The sequence below is a fragment of the Melanerpes formicivorus genome, unplaced genomic scaffold (genome assembly GCF_026170545.1).
Source record: "Melanerpes formicivorus ecotype bairdi unplaced genomic scaffold, bMelFor1.0.p_v2 SCAF_120, whole genome shotgun sequence".
NCBI classification, from domain to species: domain Eukaryota; kingdom Metazoa; phylum Chordata; class Aves; order Piciformes; family Picidae; genus Melanerpes; species Melanerpes formicivorus.
In genome coordinates this window covers 869,661-879,615 of record NW_027142472.1, presented here as the reverse complement: position 1 = coordinate 879,615, position 9,955 = coordinate 869,661, and positions in this window count along the sequence as shown.

Below are 9,955 nucleotides of genomic sequence, written 5' to 3'. Positions count from 1 at the left end.
CAAACCTGCATTTTGTTCCCTCTAAATGTCCAGAGAGGGCATTTCAGAGGTATGTTTCTTTTCCTTCCCACAAGAGGAACAAATATAGCATACATTTCTAAACTGGTTCCATTCTACTGCTTTTATTAAAATAATTACACTCTGTATGTATCCAAATAGGCCATGAAGATTTTTGAGTTGGTTTTTTTTACGTATTATTGTAGTTAAGAAATGTGGTAGCTGGCTTTACAAACTGCAGACTATATTTGGGTAAGCTGGACCCAAATTTTACAGTCCTGATTAAATGACTCTCAACCATGAGAAGATCATTTTCTTCATCACTGAATCAGAGCTCTGGTATAACAGTCAGATTTCAAAAGCCATGCTCAGAAACTGCCAGCCTGACACTAATTCTCACATATTGCAGACTTTATGTTTTGCAGTTTACGACTTAAAGGATGTTACTGTCCCAATTACTCTGCTGCTCTTACCTTGCATAAAATTTTCATTTAGTTAAAGGTGAAACAAATAGGAGAGTGAAATATTTATTTTTTATTATACAAGAGAACAAAGCAACTTTTGTGTTTGTATTTCCTGCTTCCCATAACTTCAAGGAGGCAGATTCATGTTACTGTTAGATTACATACTTTGCTTATAGCTATAAATTAAATATCAAGTACAAGTGAACTGCACTTTAAACATTAATTAGAAATCACGTACCTCTTGTACAATGGATGGCAGGAGGGGCTCTACGTTGATCTGATTGGATTAATTCATTCTGGCTGACTTAATTACACAACTTAAAGTATTTTTTCTACCTGTTTCAGGAGATTAAGAAACATCACTATACATTAGTGAATTCAAAGCAGCCCAGTATGAGTGATTCACAAAACAAACTGTACCTAGTTAACACCTTTTCCATTGGTTAAATAAGGCCATTTCTGTGCCAAAAGCCCATCCCAGAATCTATTTCATTGTCCTTATCAAGCCTCAAAACAGAAACATACATAATGACTAATAAGCCTAACTATACATTTACTGTACATTAAATATCTGCACATGGAAAGAGTCATCTGTTTGCACCCAGCACTATGAAAAGATCTACATCTCCTTCCTAACTGTCCTATTCAGTTAAGTACTCAGGATTTGTCTGTGTGTCCACAAAGAAAAGGAGAAGAGGAGAAGAGAAAAGAGGAGACTCAGGGGTGACCTTATCACTCTCTACAACTACCTGAAGGGAGGTTGTAGACAGGCTGATGATGGTCTCTTCTCCCAGGCAGCCAGTACCAGAACAAGAGGACACAGTCTCAGGCTGCGCCAGGGGAGGTTCAGGTTGGATGTTAGGAAGAAGTTCTACAGAGAGAGAGTGATTGCCCATTGGAATGGGCTGCCCAAGGAGGTGGTGGAGTCACCGTCATTGGAGGTGTTCAGGAGGAGACTTGATGGGGTGCTTGGTGCCATGGGTTAGCTGTTTGGGTGGGTTGGATTGGTTGATGGGTTGGACACGATGATCTTGAAGGTCTCTTCCAACCTGGTTTGGTTTATTCTAAATAAAGGTTTTATTCTAAAACTCAAACACTTGAGACTCTGGATATTTTCAGTCTGGGATAAGCAACAACTCTTCATTACTGCCAGTGATAATAGCTTGAAGCCTGGATCCCTCTTTATCCTGATGACAATTTCTAGTTAAAGCTGAAGGTACCAGAGCTTTTATCATAACTGTCTTGATTTGAGAAGCACAAAACCAGCATAATCAAAACCTTAGCACAGTAAATTTCATTAGCTTGTGATGCATAACAAGGGATATTTTTCCCTCAGTTGCAAATGGTTACAAGTACATGATATACAGGCTTATTAAATTCCAAAATGGAAAGTATTTTTAAGTTATGTGATGTATAAGGCTGTTCCTCTAAGATTTTTAATTTTATTTCTTTTTAACAGAAAGTTTTATGAGTCTTGGACTCTGTAAATGACACAGGTGTCAGAAACTATTTGCACAGACTGTAGCTGTACATAAAACGTTGGCATTTGGAAAAATATTATTTCTTTTAATCAGATTTGTATCAAAGGAGTCCGTCATTCTAAGATGAGTGACTATAATTAGATGGTTCTCTAAGCAAAACCTCCTACTCCCCCAGCTTTTGATACAACTGTAAGTTATTTACTCACAGAATAAGCCCTGCACCAAGTTAATGAGATGCACAATAAATGCATTATTAATTTATGCTACATACTCTTCTGTTCCCTTCATATCTATTGTCATTATCCTCCCACACCACTCAAGCTAATTCTAATTGATGGTTTCCATCAGCAAATTAAAAAACAATATACTCCAGACTATAGTGATGAAAAACATGGAGAGTGAAACAGTATGTTCTAAGAGAACACCACACTTTGTTATCTTTATGGTGCAGAATGAAAGAGGAATTAGTTAAAGAGTTCTGTGCAAGTCTTTTTTATTGCTTTTATGATAATAAGAAGATAGTCCTTATTTGTTGTGATTGGATGGTACAAACACATTGTCCTGTTACAAATTATTGATTTGGTTGAAAATCAGTAGTTGCCTGATTTAATACTTACAGGTGTTTCCTTCTGATAGTTTACATTTGCAATTTAAATTGCCTTTAGAAAGCTTAAATGACTAATCCTCAACTTGTAGCCGCGCTCCTCTATGGAAAATATAAACCCAATGTCAAGCAACCTTACTTTGTTGGATACATTATTGGTGAAAATTTTGTTACTTCTCCTGCTCGATGGAGAAAGAATCACGAAGTTTTGACAGGAGCAGAAGTTGAGGAGAAGGAAATGGAGGTATTTACAAGTTGCTTTACTAAATGTTTGTCAACAGCCCCAAATATCGTGGGGTTTTTGTTGTCTGCACACAGAATTCATGTTATGCTCTTACTGAAGGTCAGGAAAGGAGTTGCAATTTATTTTGGGCTAATCTGTGGTTCTGCAAGCTGGCAGGGGACAGAGAAAGCAATGAGAACAAGGGTCACTGAGAACACCATAGACAATCTGTTTTTATAAATTTGTAATGAGAAAAATACTATTTTAGGGTGAGGCCCATTCTATTAATGTCTACTGAGATCTGCAGCTTTTCTATATGCAAAGGATCTTATTCTTTCCTGAATGCCTACTAATAAGCAAAACCCCCAAACCTCTTGTTTGGAGGCGTGTGTCACAATCCATCCAAATGATTCTCCCGTAGCTGGCTTTCAAAAGTTAGCTGAAAACACAACTGAAGAGATGCAACTTCTCTACACAAGATAAAAGTCTTCCCTTATAATCTACATGAGGGATGATTTAAGGACTGAAAGGACATACTACAAGACACATTTAAGCCAAATTTTAAGTTTCCATTCAAAGCATTATTTAAACATCTCCCCTCCAACTACACTGTATCTTCAACAACCAAAATTCCTGCTTTCTGTATATGAAATGCTCCTTCCTGCAGTAAAGTCCCACACAACTGGGGCAGGGCATACAGGGAAAGAACTATTGTTTCACTGTGGTTGTGTTCTTTGCCCTTGAGTTTTGCAACTTCATTTTAAGCACAGTTGATCCTGTGTCTTATACACTCAGAACGTTATCTGGGAAGGAAGCAGCTATTTTTCTTTCCTGGGTGTCTCTATCACCACTCTCTACTTCCAAGTAGAAAGCATGTGATGGAGCATTCAACTTGAGGGATCCAGCAAAGAGGTGAAGCAAGTTATCAGTCTGCTAGCATAAAATGCTATGATGCATATGAACCCAATCTCTTAACCTTTTTCAAATATTAATTCAATGCCACGTGGGTATAACCTGCTGAGCGACATTACAACCAGACTCCATTCAAGCAAGTATGACCCTAAGAGCCACAGGTGAATGAAGAGGGAGTAAAAGCATAGTTGTTACCAACCTGAGTCTCCATCAAACCACCAGGAGAGCTCCAGACTTACAGAATAACCAGCAGCCAGCCTAGAGATTTGAGCAAACACCAGCAGGATGCCATTCAGAGGAACAAATGCCACTTCTTGAAAAACAGATCACAGGCTGATGGGGAACCTACAGCTACCAAGCCACACTGTGAGCAGCCACAGGTGCTGATTCTTCTGTCAAAGTATCAAAGGAGCTGCAAAGGGGAAGAGAACTCTAAAGGCTTACAGAGACAGAAGGTGGTCATTTCAGGTTACTGCCATAAGAGGAAGTATTGTGCATGTGTCATTCACTTTTAGCACCTAGTGAATATTTAAAGATATTCTTGAGTACTTCTTATAATTTTATTATTTTTCACTTCTGTTTTAATGCCCTCTGAGAACCTTGAAAATCCAATGTCTTTCCCTATTAATTTTGTCCTTTTGTGTTTGACACACTCATTTATCTCAGTTTCTTAGCAAGGCTCAAATTAACATCTTTTTTTTCCCCTCACATGCAGAAGACAAAAAATCTTGGAATAAACAGCATAGAATACCACATAGAATTCAGCAACTTCATCTCTTAACCTCCCAGGGCATGACCAGGAAGTGAAGAATGCCACAAAAAGGTACATCTGTAACAGCAGCCACTAAACAATAGGTAAGGAAATAAAAGGACATTTACTGTTCTCAAACAGGTTTTCTCACCTTAAAATTTGGATTGCTAAGCTAAAACTGAGAACACACAAACTGAGCTCCAGCAAGCTAGGGCCCCCACTATGCAATTGATGCAGAAAAATCAAATCCAAAGCAACTGTCCTGAAATCCCCAACTCAGCACCTGCCTAATTTGAAGGTACCTAACACAGGGGTATATTCCATGTCAGAGTTCCAAATTATGGTCTTGTACACATTAATGCTGTTTCCTAAACTGGCAGATGTTTTCCACACCCAGAAGTGCCTCACTGAGAATTTTAAGGCAAACCAGTATGCAAATAATCCCACTTGTGCCTGCAAGTGACCAAATCCAGTACAGGGTCTGTAGGTAGCTACTTTGGCAAACAAATTATGTGGGAAAGCTCCTCTAGCATTCAGTGAAAAAGGCTATTCAAAACTAAAAACAAAAAGGCCCTGAATTGAGTTCAGAAAGAGACTGTCTCTGCTGACAGCTGGAGAAGCCAGGCTATATAATTTTGCTGATTAAATTAAATACTTATAGTAAGGTGCTAATGTCAAGTGATATAAGCAGTTTCCCCTTTGTCCTAAAATGCAGAGATGGTGAAAACAGCATTCAGTAGCCTTTCATTCAATATCTCAGGCCCTCTTCTCTAAGCTGTTTATGTCTTGTAGCCACGAACTGTTGAATGTAAATTGCACGAATGCTGCTGTAAGCAGAGGGGAGGGAGATGCTGATAGCCCTCGTTCGGCAGCACGCTTAAGCAATGTGAGTCACGGTCTCACTTTCGCTATCTCTTTTCTTGTGATTATTGAACCCTTTTCTATGTAGTGGATCAGCTTCAAGGGCAAAGTTAAGATTCACGTTGAAATTGGAGCCCCACTCAGTTTACTTTATGATTCATATCACTTTCCTGGTGATAAAGAGAAGATGCATGAAGCAAGCAGCTGCGCTATGACTATCGCTCCTGCCCAGCTCTGTTTTAGAAACAGATACACAGTCACTGCTTAGAGAAGCTGGTTAGAGGCCTTTACCACTAGGAAATATTTCCCTAGAGCGGAGGTGGCACAAATGGAGATGCATGCATAAAGCGCTCAATAGTGTGATAAAGAGTAAGAGGGTGGGATTTCAGGAACATAATGTATTTGTTCTTTCCTACTTATTAGTTAAGCAGTTTGCTGTTCTCATTGTGTGACTCTTGACCCATTTAATTCACCATGCAAAGCATATAGGATCATAGTCAGTTACCCAAGGATCTGTTTGCAGCGCATAGCTTGTAGATACTTATATTCTTAATCAGAAGTAGCCACAGTGGAAGCAGTCAGTGCAAGCAATCACAATGTCAAGAATATATGACATATATATAAATATGTGGATAAACATGAGAAAGCTGGTTTGGCAGAATAATGAAGGCAAGAAAGGGGACTGCTAAGGATTGCTGTGTTGCCTTGAAGCAGATACTTTCATCTGAAAAGGACATGGCTTTGTTTATTCCAGGTGGTCAAGAGAAACAGCAGAATGATTTTCATTCATTTAATACAGGAATAATGCCATGCATTCTCTAAGCCAATATGTGATAAAGCAAGCAAATACCAAGAGAAAGACCCACAAATGGATTAAACTTAGGTTGTTTATGTTTATCACTCTTTCCCTTGGATTATGAAGTCTAAGTAAACTATAAAGCTTCCATAAACACTTGGGAAAGCACAAGGTTTCCCAGCATTCAGATAAAGATCATATTCCAGGTTATCTTTCATCTCCTTTAGATCCTGGAATCCAAGAATGGCTATACTGGAACCATATAAATAGACATGCATTACCATTTGACATACCTCAAGTTGGTGGCATAATTATGGCTTATCCCTGAGTGTAGTGAAGAAAGAACCCTTCATATTTCAACTTTATCTTTTCTATTTTAATAGAAAAATCCTCTGCCTACCTCTGTGATGACATGGATATGATATCACCAAACATCATACACTTCCACCCTAGTAAAACTATTTCACCATTTTTCAAGAGTCAAACGCATAAAGCAACTGTTCCCCATGACTTTATTTATTAAATCACTAAAGAAGATGTTGGTATTGTCATCTAATATTCTTTTTTCCTAATGCCTGCATCAGAGAAGGATTTGAAGACATGCCATCCTGTTAAATGTAACCCAATAATGTTTTCAAGTATCTTTTTTTGTAAGAGACTCTGCTTCTGAAAATTAATCTTTTAGAAATAAAACTCCTAGAGAACCCTATTACTGGTTGTTTTTCCTAAGGTATTTCTGAGTAGTTAGCATTTCTTTATGTTCCTTAACTATCACCTCCTTTTAAAAGCCATAACAAACTTCTAAATACATTTAAAACAGTTGTTTCATTTTTCCACCCCCTATAACTTTTCCTTATGTAATATATTCTCTTTCTTTGCAGGAAGTGTTCCAGCTGCTCTCATTGGGAAGGATTTGTGTGCGCTGTATTGTACAGGATTTCATTCTTGCCCTTACACTGCTGAGAAAGAAAATGCTGCTGCAGAAATGTGTTGGTCTTTGAGAATAAATGACCCTTCCAAAAAGTTAAGATTGAATTGAGACTTTCATACACATTTAAACCACTGGAATTCACATAGAGAGGGGACAGAAGTCAGAAGTGATTGTTTCATAAGCCCATAGTCTTCATTCCCCACTGCTCTCTCTTTCTGTGCAGAGGTCTCATTTTCTGAATGATGGTTATCCAGTCTTAAATGGATTACTTAATTCTGTTTAAATTAACAATTTGTCTGGGTGAATAAATGCATAGGTTAGTTTCTGTCTTTCTTTTAATTTCTTGAATAGACCTGAAAAATAACTTTCCTAACCTCATTACCTTCTAGTGCAAGAAGGTAAAGAATGGCCCCTGGAAATATTCCATATTAAAACATCACATGAGGAGTGGAGTAGTAAAGGACAACCATCAGCAGGGAGGATATTTTCAGGTATCTGAGCCCTATCTTTCAAGTATGCCATGTTTCTCTGGACCTCTAGAGTCATCTTTCTCTAGCCAAAGTATTTACTTCGCACTTTACTTGAAATCACAACTGGGAGAACAGTCATTTTAATAAGTATTAGCTCTTAAAACAAAGCATGCAATAGAATGTATTTTCTTCTTTGTTCCTGTATTCAGATGGACACTTCAGCATGTTGAGCTTAATTTTAAAATAAAGCAAAAAAAAAAAACCCTCCATCAACCACAGAACTAATGAAGCCTAGTCTGATACAGCTCACTGCCCTCAGGGCCTTCTCAGAACACCACAATAAATTCCAACTCTCAGTCATCACACGAAACCACGCACAAGGCAGCAAGCTGGCTTCTGCCACACAGGATATAACACATCAGTGCTACCAAGCTTCCCTACATTGGAGTTGGTAAATTCTTTTCTCTTTGAATTCCATTCTTTCTAATCTTACTGAAATTGCTGGCTATGTTCAAAAGTTATTGAAGAGTGATGCATAGACAGAGCTGCTTTAAGCCATTATTTCCTTAAAAAACCTCAGTAAAACCATATTTACAAATATTAAGAAAATAGTTTTAATGTGACTACATGCACAATGAGACCTTAAGGGAGAAAGACAGCTCAAGTCCTTCGAAGCTATCATATTTTCAATTCTATATTTGGGCAAGAGATGGCCTATTGAAAATAACTTAGGAGTGGTAAAAGTTAATACAATATATAAGAACACCTCTGGAAAATCTGACTGTCTATTTTGCTTCACAGCTTTGCCACACTCAGTGAGGAAGGATTCAAAGCAGCTGTTGTTTAGGAGAGCTAGGTATTGAGAGGGTTTCTTATAAATCTAGGCCATGCCTTCTTGTTCAGGAAAGAGCTTCTAGTGCAGGAAGTATTCTGCAACATATGAAGCCCCTTCAACAGAAAGAAAACAACAGACTGTAAAGGCTTTAAGGTTCAATGTGCTTGCTTTTCATCCTCACCAATACCCTGTTTATAAAGATCTCATTCGTCCAGTGGTCCTGTTTGCATATATTAGGTCAACAAATAAAAGGCTAGATACACTTCCATGTGACTTGGGTAACCAACATAAATATCTCTTTCTGCAAATTATACTCAGAGGAGCACTTGCAAAATTTCTACAAGCCTAATGCGATTGTAAGATTATTTGATGAACTCTGTAAGACACATGCATTCACATAAAAAAATAAAATCATTAGCAGGTCATGGATAATTCACAAACAGGAAAACTGAGTAAACCCCAAAGCAGTTGTATAGAATGAATGGCTTAATCTGCTCTACTCAGCACGTGCATATTGCAGAATTTAAGTATACTGGCTCTTCCCTGACATATCATGGGCCTGTGAATATATTATTCCAACTGTTCCATAGACTAGAGTAAGAAAAAGATGTTAAGTTAACAAGGGTCTTCTGAAAAATCCAGCAATTACAGTCATCCATAAGGTTCCTATACCATTTAGTTTAAATCTCTTCTTGAATAAGCTATGGAATACAAACCCAATAGCCTTCTACATTTTTATTGGAAAACTGCCTTCAGCCTCAGTATATCAGTTTACAGGTGCTCATTTGACTCTAACCAAATGCATTATTATAGGGTTATTTAGAGTCCTGTTCCAGCAGAGTTACTCCATGTGTGAAGGCCTATTGATTGCAGTGGAACTTCTATTACGCTGGCTGCTATGAAGTCTTATTTCTTTCTCATCTCAAATCCTCACCGCTGTGTTTGCTCATTTCATTATTGGTTCAAATCGTTGTGATATTCAAGCTAACACAACCAGACCAAAACTATGAAATGAGAAAGAATGAAAAATCAGCACACTAACAATAAAGATGGTCACTCATGGGGAGAAGGTTCCCCTATTTTCTTTGAAGATTGCTAGCCATAAAGAAAGCTAATCATGAAATGACACTTAATCTTTCTTGACTCTAATGTAGCATATAATCTTATTTGTCTCCATTGTTTTTATAGAAACCTCCTTGAATGTAAGCTTCACTCTGTTTAATAATTAAAATTACTTAAAAGCAAAATTGACTACTTACAGGTACAAGCACTGATTATGTTAATTTAAATTATAAATGCTTTTCCTTCGGTGTGATCAGGTATTTTTAAGTCTTGGAGACAATCATGCTTCAAGCACATTCGGTATGGAGTGTATGAACTGATAACTTTCATATGGTAATAAGGTTCCAATTTCATGTAAATCTTTTTTTCTTCCTTTTTCTTTTTAACTGAAAGCATTTATCTTTTATTCATTACATAATCCTCTTTACATACAATAGCTAGACAAAATATCAGTAATAATCTGTTCCACCCTTTTGATTGCTAGAGAGTTTTCTGCAGACCAGAATGTGATTTCTGTGTTTTCTGGCTGCAAGGCTTTCCATATTTTGCTTGGTCCATTTCCTTCTTA